Source organism: Cottoperca gobio, chromosome 13, assembly GCF_900634415.1.
Source record: "Cottoperca gobio chromosome 13, fCotGob3.1, whole genome shotgun sequence".
In the NCBI taxonomy this organism is placed as follows: domain Eukaryota; kingdom Metazoa; phylum Chordata; class Actinopteri; order Perciformes; family Bovichtidae; genus Cottoperca; species Cottoperca gobio.
In genome coordinates this window covers 4,712,720-4,726,923 of record NC_041367.1, presented here as the reverse complement: position 1 = coordinate 4,726,923, position 14,204 = coordinate 4,712,720, and the positions used below count along the sequence as shown (strand labels likewise).

Genomic DNA, 14,204 nt, shown 5'->3' with positions numbered 1-14,204 from the left:
CAACACACGAGCACACCGGGGATCACATTTGTTACTCAAACTCCAGTCGTACTCAGTTTGAACAGAAAGAAATATGAGTTTTAATGACGTCAGACTTAATCCAGAGTCATTGATGATGATTTATAAGCTTTAACCGTAGATTACTAAGGCACTCTGAACATTTCCACGCAGGCCAAAATAAACCAATCCACTGAATTGAAGGGAGCATCAGCTCAGCATGTTGTGACTCTATATATACATCAACACAAAGACACTTGTGTTGGTCACAGCCTGGATTACCTTTTGGATTGTCAGTGACTTTAAAGACCTTAGAATACATGTATAGGGTAGACATACTGTACATTAATATGTAAGTAAAACAATAATAGTGTATTCTTCCACGGAGTTTATCAAGCGGTTGCAATCATCACATTCAAAATTGGCTTCCGAGTTCGGCACCAACTCGACAAATCAAGTGCTAAATTAAACCCTCTGAAATTACACGAACATGTCAAAACAGTGACGGCAACTCCAGATGAAAATGTCAATCAAGATAATTGAGAACTCCTTCAGTATGTTAGAAGCCGCAAGTGTCTGCAGGAGTATATGACTTCCTCTCGAGCTGACTGTGTGTGAGGAAGAGTTTGAGTGCGTAAGGCGAGAGGAGGAGGAGGAGGAGGAGGAGGAGGAGGAGGAGGGCTGAGGTGAAGTGGTGGAGTAAGTTTCCCCCTCATCATTTTTCTATACCTGGCATAAATCATCCTCATCCAATTATGATAAAGACTGCGGCCTAGATTACGTGGTTTTACCATGGGGCAGGGGGAAAGATCATTCTTACAGACATCTTCTGCGGTGAATAAGAGTGAGATTTCATTTGGGCTTCGACGGAGCATGTCCTTTTAATTAATGGGGCTCGGCTGAGTTGGAGATGGTGCAGCTATTTAAAATGCTAAATGGTTTTTCAGATTTTCTTTTTTTTTTTCTCGCTCAAAAAGATCCCCCTCGTCACTAGCACTACACACACACACACACACACACACACACACACACACACACACACACACACACACACACACACCTCTCTCTCAATGCTGTCAGACTCACTCTCGGTGGCATCTGTGATTAATTGTGCCTGTGCTGAGAGTAGGGCTTTGTCGTTCTGGTATGAAGCGCGTGTGTGTGTGTGTGTGGCTGAGATGGAAGGAGGTACAGAGCAGTGATGGATTGATTGATTGATTGATTGAAGCCTAATGTCATCTGCAATCTGGTATTACCCCGGTGGTTTAACAGGTCCAGGGACAGAGATTTGTATTGCTCAGGGAGGATTTGGAAGCCAACTCCCAACAGGAATTAGCATCCACACTCACCTGACATCTGGTGAATGTGTCCTGAAGGAAGGACGGACCCTTATGTAGGGCAGCGTCGGATGGAAGGTTAGAGAACTCGGCCTGTGAAGAGACAGTTGCATGTAGTAAAAATAAATAAAAAGAGCAACGCTTTCAATTAAGAGCTATGAAACCCTGACATGTTTAAAGGTCATTTTATGGCCTAATCAGTGTAATGTACTGTGTCCTGTTGTCAGAATAGCACATGGAAGAAGCTATTTGACACACGTGTTCGGTGGGATTCCCTGTGGATAAACCGCAAGCCTTTCTGAATCATCAGGCTGACGAATCAGGAGACTTTTCCATTAGTGCATCAGTCGTCCCTTACAACTCTGTCTCCTACAAAATTTCTCCTACAACTAAACTTCATTCTCAATTACGTTTCAGGGGAAACGAAACGAAACACAAACACAACAACTACAGGCAACAACAATGCTTGGTTGGGTTAAGTAAAACATCATGGCTTAAAAAAAGGTATGTTTTTTACGCTAAGTTGCATACCTAAATGAAACAAGTGAACAGTTGTCTATTGTTTTCACACGGGACACAGACGGCGGTCTCCTGGGTGAAAGTCGTGTGTTTGTTTCACCCACCCATCACCACCAACATCCTCCCGCAGCCAATTAGCTTAGCTTAGCATAAAGACTAGAAGCAGGGGGAAACAGCTAGCATGGCTCTGTGCAAGAATCCACCAAACGGCATCCTATTAAAAATCACAAATTAACCAATTTTTTTTTTTTTTTTTACAAGGGTTTGTGCCGGAGTGTGTCGTTACCCTCTTCCTGAGTCTTGGCATCACCGTGAGGTTGCTAGGCAACCAGTGGAGACTGCAGATGAAAGAAAAACAAGATCCAAGCGCACGTTAGCTAGACGTGCTGATAATCGCTAAAAAAAGTATATTTCCCCAAAATATGATAGTGCTTTAAAGTTGTGTATCTCGTAGTCACCACATATATTGACTTTGAACAATTATTCTAACTATTAACCAACAAATTATTCATAAACTCACTCACATTTAGAGACTCGGTGATCTTTAAAACTGCACAATTTAGGTATAAAATGTGCATGTTTACAAAAGCAAATATGTACAGTCAGAGAAGTTGATTTGTGGAATAGATTTCAAAAGGAAATAAAAATGTGTAATACACTTAATAGATTTAAAATTATATTTATATATAAGATGATTAATAAATATAAAACTGAGGTTTAAACTTGTGTGTATATGATTTTTTGTTGCGTGTATATGATATACATTTATTTCCTTTTGTTTGTTTCTTGTATTTTTAAGTGCAGACATTTCATGAGAATTGTGTTGTAGAAGTTAAAAAGCAACCTGAAAAAACCTTGTTGACCTTGAAGGTTACCTTGTGCGATGAAGGTTTCACACACCTACCTTCTACAAAGTGTTTCCCTCTGCTGTGTCTCATCACAGACATAACACATAAACTGTTTATGTTCCATCACAGTTTTATTTGGACTTGACAACAAAGGGCAGAGAGGATGAGAGAGAGTCCTGGCTGCACTGCAGATAGTTTACCCTCACGAGCCCTTGATAACCCCCGACCCTCCCTCCCCAGCATGCACCGTCACCCTCACACCCCTTCCCACCCCTTCCCACCTCCTTCCCCCACAACCCACTGATCCCTAGGGCTACCATTTGTGAATTCATCTCTGCCCTCACAGCCCTGCTCAGCTGTCACATCGCATCTTGCACGCGCAGACAGTCAACTATAACAGTGTTAGGGCTTTTCATATTCCATACACCCAGTTTCCACCTCCCACTGTATCGACATGCAATGTTACCCACAGTCTCTCTCTACTCTCACCCCCGTGTCTGCCTACTCACCCACCCACCACAGCTGTGGTTGGGTGGCAAGGGCTCAGAGGAAACGTGGCCTTAAACTCCACGTTAGAATGTGATAAGCTGTTTGTTTTTTTAGTCACACTGCTCTCAGTGCTACTTCTTAAAAAAAGAATTACAATAAATATTTAATAACTCAAATCTAAGAGGTTTCATTTAAACTAGAAAGATGTAGCACCATGGCAACAACAGAGCTCGTATGCTTAATATAAAACACACACATGAAACAGTGTCAGAGGTGAACACATTAAATATTTGGAAGTGTTATTATTACTGCATTATAAGTTCCTCCTCCTCCTTTTTTTTACATTCATGTTAATGAAGCTAATATCTTACATTTCATTTATTCATAAGTGGTGAGTATAATGTTGGTGCACTGCTCAGCTTCACAACCCACTAACACTAGCAGACACAGAGCGAGTCCATGAACTCACCACGAGTCCTGCTCACAATTCTGCTTTTACATCCATGTAGACTCAACTCACGTACCCCCATATCCGGGCTTTAACGCAAACAAAGCACAACAGCCAGTAATAGTAGCTGCCCATCCAGCTGCCATCTTTGTTCTGGATCCAGGAATAAAGAGTTTCAATTCAGGGCTCAGATTACAGATGTAGTGAATTCCCATTGTATGCCAAATGAGTTCCAGAGAATTGTCTCATCACAGTTTGTCTGTCCCCCAATTCCCATCATTATCAAACATGGTGGATCTAGTGCGTTCACTAGTATGTGGACTCTAAGCAATACCTGCTAAATTACTAGCGCAGAATGTTATCTACTGATATCTTTAATTTAGTACCACCTGTGAAGACTGGACCAAAAGTCACCCTGCTGATAAGACACCCGGCTTCTTCTAAACGTGTTGGTGTCCCAGCAAATTACATCTTTTATCCTGTGTTATCAACTGATCTTCCAGCGTTGCCACCGTTTCAAAATTGGGACATTTTGGCTAATAATATAATTCAAATAAACCATGAAGGTAATTCATACTCTCTCTTTTTTGTACATATTTAGTCATAGAATGGGGATATATATATATATATATATATATATATATATATATATATGTATGTATATATATATATATATATATATATATATGTATGTATATATATATATATATGTATGTATATATATATATAAATATATAAATATAAATATAAATATATATATATATATATCTATATATATATATATATATATATATATATATATATATATATATATATATTTTTTTTTATATATATATATATATATATAAACAAACCAGAGAACTTTAAAAACATCTCATCATAAACCTTGGGGATCTGTGTTTTAATGGATGGTAGAATTTAGGGCAGGATACAGAAGAATGGGCTTAGCTAGAGGAAAGAAAGCGTCTTGTGAGAGCTGGTCAAATGCATTGTAGAGAGTGCAGAGGAGGGACAGGAGGCCTAGTGGGATATGCCAAAGTGGAAGAAAAGACATCGTGAGAGTTTGACAGAAAACAGAAAGGAAGAGAAAGGAAGATGAAACTAAATAAGACATGTCTGTTTAGTGTACTGCTGAACAGGACAAAAGACACGGTGAGAAAGAATATGTTTCTGTTCTTTTGTTTTATAACATTCAGTTCTAATACAATTTTACTCTGCAGCTCGTAAAGACCGTCTACATCCAGTTTAATCCAATTACCAACATGATTTAATTTGAATAACATACTTAGTTATTGTTATTATGAGTGAACAATGGTCGACTGTCCTAAAATAACTGTTACAATAGTAAAATAATGTCTATTGCTGCATTGCAAAACGTGCCCAAATACAGCTGGTTTGGAAGGACAAAGAAATGCAAGCAAAGACAATTTGATTCAACTTGGAACTTTATTTTAAAACTAGAAGCTGTGATCTACAGTCTGTCGAGGTAAATGAAAAAAAAACCTAATTGCATTTCTATAATTCACCTTTCAATAAATGTTTTATCATTTGCAATGAAACTACTGTACAGTATTTCTATAATACATTTTCACAGTATCAACTCACCTGCATTGTCAGTTTTCAGGGTAACGTTTTTGACATATCACAAATATATTTCTCAATTTAATCCGCGTCTGTCTGCATGAACCCAACTTAAAACTTTAGTTGTATGTGAACGTAGTTTTGAAGGAGACGGGGTCGAACTCGCTCAGAAATACTCTTTAATAATAGAAATGAACAGCGAATATTGAACCGGGGATGTCAATCTCTTTCAATAAAACAGTTAATACTGTAAGTAGAACAGCGGCAGAAAAGACAGGTGTTCTTTTTACTCCAGATGAAGAATTTATTTAGTCAGTAAATCCCCCATTTACAGTACCAGGGAGACGACGCTGAAGCTCAGTATGGAGAGACTTCAAACACATGCTTCAGACTGTCGAATCAATAACACCTCCATGTGCATCTCTGCCAAAACTACTGACTGTGTGAGAGGCTAGTGGCAGACAGCACAGGAAACTTTTCAACAAGTTATGTGAGAGCAAAGTCGTTGAACTCAATATACACTTTCATTCGTGGGGCAAACATTGCAGTCGTTTAAAACAAAAATGCTATAACATGAATAATAGTCGCCAGACAGACCATGATACCAACTGGTCACTGTTGCTTCCAAGTCTTAAAATGGTTCAGGATGGGCAATCAAAAAGATTAATACTAGAGGAGGAAATAAAGCACTTTGAGTTCTTTAAAGAAAGTAGAAAGATCCAAAATAATTCACTAATTTAGAGATTACATGTTTGAATTGAAACGCGCAACACGATGAAAGACCAAATAAAAAACATGACGACTATAATAACGTTTTTGACACAAGCTTGGAATTGCCTTCATAACCCAGATAAGTTGTGTTGGTTTCGGACGAATGCATTAGTTTCAGAGATAAAAGTCACGCAAAGCTGTGTTTGAAAAGTTGTCGTTGTGAATAACTGCCAGGACATGGTGAACCACTGAACCGTGTGTTGTGTCCTCTTGTGCTGATATTCATTTTTGCTGACAGCCCCTTCCCAAAACTCCTTTATCACCCATTCTCCTGGACATATTCTTTGTAGCGTGTCAAAGGAAGGTCTCTCTGCCTCAATCACGGGCATTCAGCCTTCCGGATGCAGACGCACGACTTTACAGGTGTCACAAGTATGTTGCTGATGCTTCAATCGGCCGCCCCGCTTAGTGCGACGATAAGGAAAAAGTTGAGGAAAACAATAACACGCCGTCACTCGACTTGAGTGACTGACTGACTCAACTCGTTATTGAACTGCGCAAAGCTGACAAATAAAAAAGGAGATGAAAACACAGCATGTCAGTTCTTCAATTTCACGCAAGACTGCCTTGCATCATTGCAGTGTATCCCTATAATAAAGAGCCTTTTGCTTTCTGAATAGTGATTACCTCTCCTACTTCAGGGTGCCACACAGCTGCTGATCCAGCCCCTCCAAGGATTCTTCACTCTCACCTGACCTACATCCAGTCACATGAGGACACCTTGGGGTGTGTTTGCCTATGCGCCTGATATTATGAATGTGATTGTTTATGTGCTAAAGCGTTTGCTCGGCGTGACTTTGTGCACAGGTCGCTGGCGACATTGTTTAAGAAGCAGGTGTCTTTCTATTTCACCTTTTGTGTTTGTCTGTGTCTCCGTATCGACTGGGACACCTGTCACATGAACAGCCCCCTGGGGTTCTGCGCCCCGGTAAGGAAAAGAGAAGAAGGAGAGACACACCGGTGTAAGAGGAATTGGGCCGACAAGGACACCTGTCAAACTAGCAGGCAGGTTGCCCAACATGGTCTTGCAACTGTGAATCTGATCGATATTGGGATGGGACGTTGTAGACAGATGCACACATACACACACACACACACACACACACACACACACTACTATCTCCACTCCCTGATTACCCTAACTCACTTATTTGCGTGTCCACTCATGCCAGCAAGAAAAATGTCCTGTATCAGCATTGTGCCGCTGGGTCGTGTTTGCCATTAAGCTTTTGATTGCATTATGGGACATAAGCTTGATTGATGCAAGTGGGGAAAATGGTGATGCTGCAGAGGGAGGACAGTGCGCCTACACAGATAAGTCAAGCCTATTTGTAGGTAGATCATTTTGATCATTGTATACAAGACTGTATGAATACACACCCTATAGCTCCAAACCATATATTTTTTAGATAGTATGTCATATGGCATTTCTTTCATATCGATGCCTCGGGTTTTATACAATGACTTTACTGATCTGGGAGTCTGTTATTTGAGGAGGCTATAAAAGGTACACATTATCATCATTTATGACAGCCTACACGTGTACAACGCATGAGGGAAATCCTATTAATATCAATATTTTCCAAATGATGATGAAAAACGGTTATATCGGGTCATTTTGAAGCAGCCTTCACTCTTACATGATGCAACGGTGCCTCAGGATGGCATTGCACTATAACAAGTAATCCGCCATAAAAAAGCCTCCCGATAATCCCCTCGTTAAATCATTAATTCATAGCCTGATCAACTGAGTAAGGAGTAATTTACTATTATAATATGCCATTTGCCCTTTGCATTAGGCCTTGATGCTGAGTCACAGCATTATTCTACATTGTTACTGCCTAAACCTGCTCCTGAGGGCAGGGTCAGCGAGTGACCATGACTGATGACTTGGTTGTGCTGTTCTTGGCATCTGCATTTCTGTTTTTTAGACCTAACATAGGGATTACTCCCATATCACTTCTGATTAAATCAGATATATGCCTGATGCTCCGTTGTTCTTTCTCTCATGATAGCTCTGTCACATCCACTCATCGTTGCCATTTAATTCACTCCAGAGCTCCATCTCTTTCATGTACATCCTGGTTTGGTTCTTACAGCTTCAGCCAAACATTAGGCACATTGTCATCGTGTTTGGAGGGATTTGGTTACATCTGCAGTCATGTTCACAATACGATACGATATATATTCCTTCTCTGCCACTCATTCTAACCCCTCTCACTCCTTTCCCTGTCTTTTCCTTTCTTATTCTCCAGTTGGATAGAAATGACAAGCCGATGTTCTGGAGCCAGCCTGACACGCTCTAGTGGATGGACTTTGGTATAATGAGTGACAACTGCATGCTAGACAGTCCCAGCAAATCAACAGTGAAAACAGAGAGAGCTGATCCACGGGCCTAATGGAAACCACTGGTGCTGTAAGTGCCCGTCTAATGGTCCGGACGCATAAACACCCACACCCACACCCAGAACTCAGTAAGTCAGAAGGGATCAAGTCCAAGGATATTGTCCGTTCTTGCTAAATATATATATTGTGTTGTGAAATTTTACGATTTATGTCACCGGTACTAATGACTACTTAACACTCACAGAAAAAGATGGACCTTCAAAATAACAGAATATGCCTGAGCCAAGGCTCAAGGGAACTAGTGTACCCATTAATAATTCATGGTCAGACAATCAGACAAAGACAGGTTGTCAGTTACCAGATTTTTTTCTTCACAATGTAAAAATGCCGGATACTCATTGCTGTAGGGGAGGGCAACTCCGCACTTATTTTTCTTTTCTCAACTTCCTCCATTTTTTCCTGCTGGACCACCTGACCATACCATTCTTCAGTTCCTCTAGGCAGAGCTGGTGGCAGACAGGGTCATTAGTTACCGTCTGGGCATTCTCCCCACACAGCACCCACTATGGGAAAACCACCCAATATTAGGCCATGGGCCTATCATATCGTATTTCCTGCAAGCAGATGATGGCTGGCACCTCTGTTGACAGGTGTAGACTCTACGTCCCTCCCAATCCCCAGTCCTGACAAGATCCCGAAAATCCTGGATACCTTGTCTCCAGCAACCTTTCACTCATCCCTCAGAGGCTGGCTGTGGGATGGATGGAGAGAGGCATGGATCAAATGAAGGAAGAACTTTGCAGCTTCTTGTCCGTGCAATTTAATACACAGGAGACCCTATCACAATACTGAGATGAGGTAAGTCGCCTCTTCTTTGCTGTCACTTACTGTATATCAGATGATGTTTTTTGGAATACATTTTGGAGTATATTTGGTCTTTGTCATGTGTTGAGCAGAAGGTCATATAAATGTCATGTATGTGCAGCATGCAACCCACTTTTCTGTTGTTCAGCTCTTGTTGTTTACTGAGACTATGTGATTCCAGGTGGCAAGGCCTTTTTAATAAATTATGATCTATAATGGTGGCAGTTCACAAGTACATTCAACCGGTGAGTAATGCTTTTCTCACTTGAGTGGGTGCTAAAAGGTGGGGGTCCCTATTTGCCCTAAATGAGTAGTGCAAATGTGCTGCACAGTAGTTGGATTGCGGTCTGTGGCTGGCTGTTGGCTGAGCTTAATGGAGACTGTCTGTAGGGGGAAATCACTGATCTTCTACTTATCCCCGCTGATGCCTCTCACTTAATATAAAGGGTCAGGAATCCTATCAGAGAGACCCATGTAGCATAGCAGTGTGCAATCTATGTGCCCACTAGCTTAACGGAAGTTTCAACTCCAATTATGATGTTCACTTTAATCTTGAATGTGCTACCCTGCTTGGGGTTTTGCTTGTTCGTCACCGTACGGTAACCGGCTCAATTACAGCCATCATTGAAGAAGCAGTATCCGGATATAAACACGATTGCCTCGAATAAAGAAAGGTAGAAAACAAGTTGGGAAGAAAGAAATGGAAAGTGGTGTTTTTGTGTTGGACCTAAGCAAATGTACCCTTTCCCTACCCACAAGTCAGCACGACTCATATTGATGATTTCCTGGTGCCTGTCTCTGAAAAGAACAACAATTCTCTCTCTACCTGGGCAGGTAGTCAAAGCTGGCCCAGTTGTGTGATGCTAGCTCCCTCTGTGGGCACTTAGCCAACATTTGCATTTATTTATGCCAGAGCTCGCTCGCCCAACTTGCCCTGTGATATCCTGCCAGTATCAGCAATCTCATTTGCTGCCTCACGACTTGCTGCAAACTTCTATTCTCACCTTAAGCCCCCCTTACTAAGACATGATTTGAATAATGCATGATCTCCCCATCATGCACAAATACATACAGTGAAGGAAATAATTATTTGATCCCTTGCCATTTTTGTAAGTTTGCCCACTTACAAAGAAATGAACAGTATATAATTTTAATGGTATGTGTATTTTAACAGTGAGAGACATAATATCAAAACAAATGTACATAATTTAAAAGATATAAATTGATTTGCATTTAATGGTGGGAAATAAGTATTTGATCCCCTTGCAAAACATGACTTAGTACTTGGTGGAGAAACCCTTGTTGGTTCTGACGTCTGGGTCAGACGTTTCTTGTAGTTGGTCACCAGGTTTGCGCACATCTCAGGAGGGATTTTGGTCCACTCCTCCGTGCAGATCCTCTCCAAATCCTTAAGGTTTCAAGACTGATGCTTGGCAACTCGAAGCTTCAGCTCCCTCCATAGATTTTCTCTGGGATTAAGGTCCAGAGACTGGCGAGGCCACTCCATTACCTTAATGTGCTTCTTCTTTAGCCACTCCTTTGTTGCCTTGGCTGTATGTTTTGGGTCATTGCCGTGCTGGAAGACCCATCCTCGACACATTTTCAGTGTCCTGGCTGAGGGAAGGAGGTTATCGGCCAAGAGCTTACAGTACTTGGAAGTCGTCCTGTCCCCTGAGCAGAGAAACATCATAATGTTTCCACCTCCATGCTTGACAGTGGGGATGGTGTTCTTGGGGTTATAGTCGACTCTTCCTCCAAACACGGCGTGTCGAGTTGATGCCAAAGATCTCAATGTTGGTCTAATCTGACCACATCACCTTCTACCAAGCCTTCTCTGCATCATTCAGATGTTCATTGGAAGCTTCAGACGGGCCTGTACATGTGCCTTCTTGAGCAGGGGGACCTTGCGGGTGCTGCAGGATTTTAATCCATTACGGCGAAGTGTGTTATCAATAGTTTTCTTAGTGACTGTGGTCACAGCTGCCTTGAGATCATTGACAAGTTCCTACCGTGTAGTTCTTGGCTGATCCCTCACCTTTCTCATGATCATCGATACCCCACGAGAAGAGATCTTGCGTGGAGCCCCAGACCGAGGTGGATTGATGGTCATTTTATGTTTCTTCCATTTTCAAATAATCGCACCAACAGTTGTCTCCTTCTCACCAGCTGCTTGCTGATGGTCTTGTAACCCATTCCAGCCTTGTGCAGGTCTACAGTCTTGTCTCTGATGTCCTTAGACAGCTCTTTGGTCTTGCTCATGGTGGAGAGGTTGGATTCTGATTGATTGATTATGTGGGCAGGTGACTTTTATACAGGTTGATATTAGGAGTACTTTCTTAAAGTGAAAGGACTCATCTAACCGGTCTGTCGGAGCCAGAATTCTTGTTGGTGATCTTGTTGGGGTCAAATACTTATTTCCCACCATTTAATGCAAATCAATTTATATCTTTTATATGATGTAAATTTCTGGATTTTCTTTTTGATATTCTGTCTCTCACTGTTAAAATACACCTACCATTACATTTCTAGACTGTTCATTTCTTTGTAAGTGGGCAAACTTAAAAAATCGGCAAGGGATCAAATACTTATTACCTTCACTGTATACAGTAGATTCCAACGCTATTATGTTGTAACAGGACAGTATGGTATGTGCAAAGTTGAGAACAAGTTACAGATGACAAAACTTTTCACAAATTCCCCATAATAAAATCAGCCTAAGAATAAACGTGTAGTTATGGCACCTGTGAGAAAAGTAGCCATTTATTCTACTTTCCAGTACAGAAAATATACATAATATTGAAGTGCACTGATTGTATACTTAATTATAGAGTATAGCACTTGATGTTTATGTCACAATGTGTAATATATACCTGTTATTCTATTAATTTGGAAAATGTTTGTGTGATTTCTCATGCTGCTCAAATCAAGTAATATATTCTGATCTGTCTGACCAACACACAACTTGGTCTAAATTGGGATTGAAAGATAGGAATGTTTCTGCGATGAGAGGTAATATTCACAACAAGACGAGAGGAAACATATTATTGGAGTTTTTCTTACCTCCTTTTCCTTAATGTGAGATGAGTGTTGTGTGTACAACGACATAGCCTCAAACGAGGTTGGCGAGGTTCCATAGTAAATGTGTAATTTGGCTCGCAACATCAAGTAAACAGCGAAATGACTGGAGGTATGAGGGGATGGAAAATCCCCGTTAATAGACTGTTAAAGAATGTAGACAGGGTTAATGTCAAGGTTGCAAAGATTAATATAAAAATTTGATTTGCTAGAATTTACTGATTATCTGATGAAAGACATAATTAATGTCAACCACTGGAAAAGGTCAAATTGACTTAATAAATGGTGTTAACTCTTTTGTTACTCGCAATCTGACGAATACAACAGATTCTTCCGCTGAAAAAATGTTAGTGTTGTTTAATATAAAATAAAATCTAATTGCATTCCATCCCATTACCCGCAAAACTCATCAAGCTTGTCTTGTTTATACTTCATGCAGTTGAAGAAGTGCTGAAACTCACCAGGCTCACTCGGAGGGAACTGTCCATGTGATACAATGTAACATATAATCAGGACTAAACATCGAGTGTTTACACTAAAGGGAACCAGGACTTGCTGTGAGTCTAAACAGAAAATGTCCTGCCCTCCTGTTTGGACTTTAAGTTTTGCTTTCTGTCACGTAACCTGCCGTGTTAACAGAGCCCAGTGTCACAACGTGTGAAAGAACACTGTGTACGAAAAGCACCTCTCTCTGTCTTTTCTCAGCCTCTCCCTCTGTGTCTGTTTCTTCTTTGCTGTGCTCGCATGTGTGCATGATAAAGACAGAGACAAAATTCACACTTAGCCTGCCCTCATGTCTCTGAAGCACTTCCCTTTCCTGGATTTATTCACGTCGGCAAAACTTCATTTTTATGAAACGGTATCATGAGAGATGCCTACCGGGTCTCCTTCTCTGTGATTGCCATTGGGCTAACCAGCTCTTACTGTTCTGCGCAGGATGTTGCTCGTCATCGTCTCAAGCAAGGCGCTGACCAAAATAAATGGCCACCCTTTCTTCTCCGCAGGCCCATCTCTCAGGATGCCTGACAAACGGATGTCCAGGGATTAGGCTACCCCATCCCAGTGGATACACACAGGCTCTGTTTTTGTTTGAGAATTTGCTTTACTCCCTCGCAAATGTCAAGTATTTTTAGACAAGACTGTGTTGAAATGCTGAGTGGATGGACCGCACAGAACATGCATCAACACACTGGACGTCTTCCATTGTGGCAGCAGGTGATGCCTCATGCCACTATGTCTCTGCTGCAATGTGGCACGGCTTCATCGGCTCCTCAATACTGTATGTTTTGTACATTGCTTTCAGTCCCATCTGTGAGTGGAGCTAGTCTGTGACTGTGACTGGTTCATTTTTCCATGTAGTGATTGGAAACAGAGTAACATGCATAGGTTACAGCACTACCCATTGCTGTGAGTTGCAACAGTCTGGTTATTGTCATCATCACAATTGGTCCCATGAAAGAGAGACAGCTAATACTAGCTAGACCCCCTCCTTTCTAATAATACAGGACAGACACAGCACGTGACTCTGCAGGTGTTGAACTAACAAAAAGAAACCCTGAGTGGGAATCAATGCTAATGTGAGCAAGCTAGGCTAACTAGCTTGAACTCTGAGGAAAAACGAAAAATGTATAGCTTGATGGGTGCTCCCAAATATTTAATGTCGCAAAGGGACAGATGTCTCATATCACAGCTTAAATCTCAACAGTATAAGTAGCCACTCGAGGGGGATAGACAGCTTGAATCTGTATTTTTAGCCTTCAGCGCTATGGCGGTTACAGTTGCTAACGCACCACCGCAATTGACGCGGCGTCCTGTAGCATTGCTGGTCCTCAGATGTCTGAAACATGGGAAATGCACCTCCAGGTGAACCAAGTGACTCCGTTTCCACAAATATCTCAATTTTTGCAGTATCATTTTAAATAAATTGCA

The 14,204-nt window shown here is 41.2% G+C and overlaps 1 long non-coding RNA gene across 2 annotated transcripts in view; it reads left to right on the top strand.

Moving 5' to 3' along the window:
• Positions 1–14,204, top strand: part of LOC115018196 (uncharacterized) — a 27,956-nt gene extending 13,752 nt beyond the window's left edge. Inside the window, exons 3-5 of one of the 2 annotated variants that reach the window (XR_003833332.1) lie at positions 8,246–8,406; positions 8,987–9,194; positions 13,280–14,204. This is a non-coding gene — a long non-coding RNA (uncharacterized LOC115018196). Of the gene's footprint in view, positions 1–8,245; positions 8,465–8,986; positions 9,195–13,279 lie in introns of both variants that reach the window. The other variant, XR_003833333.1, reaches the window with a different exon arrangement.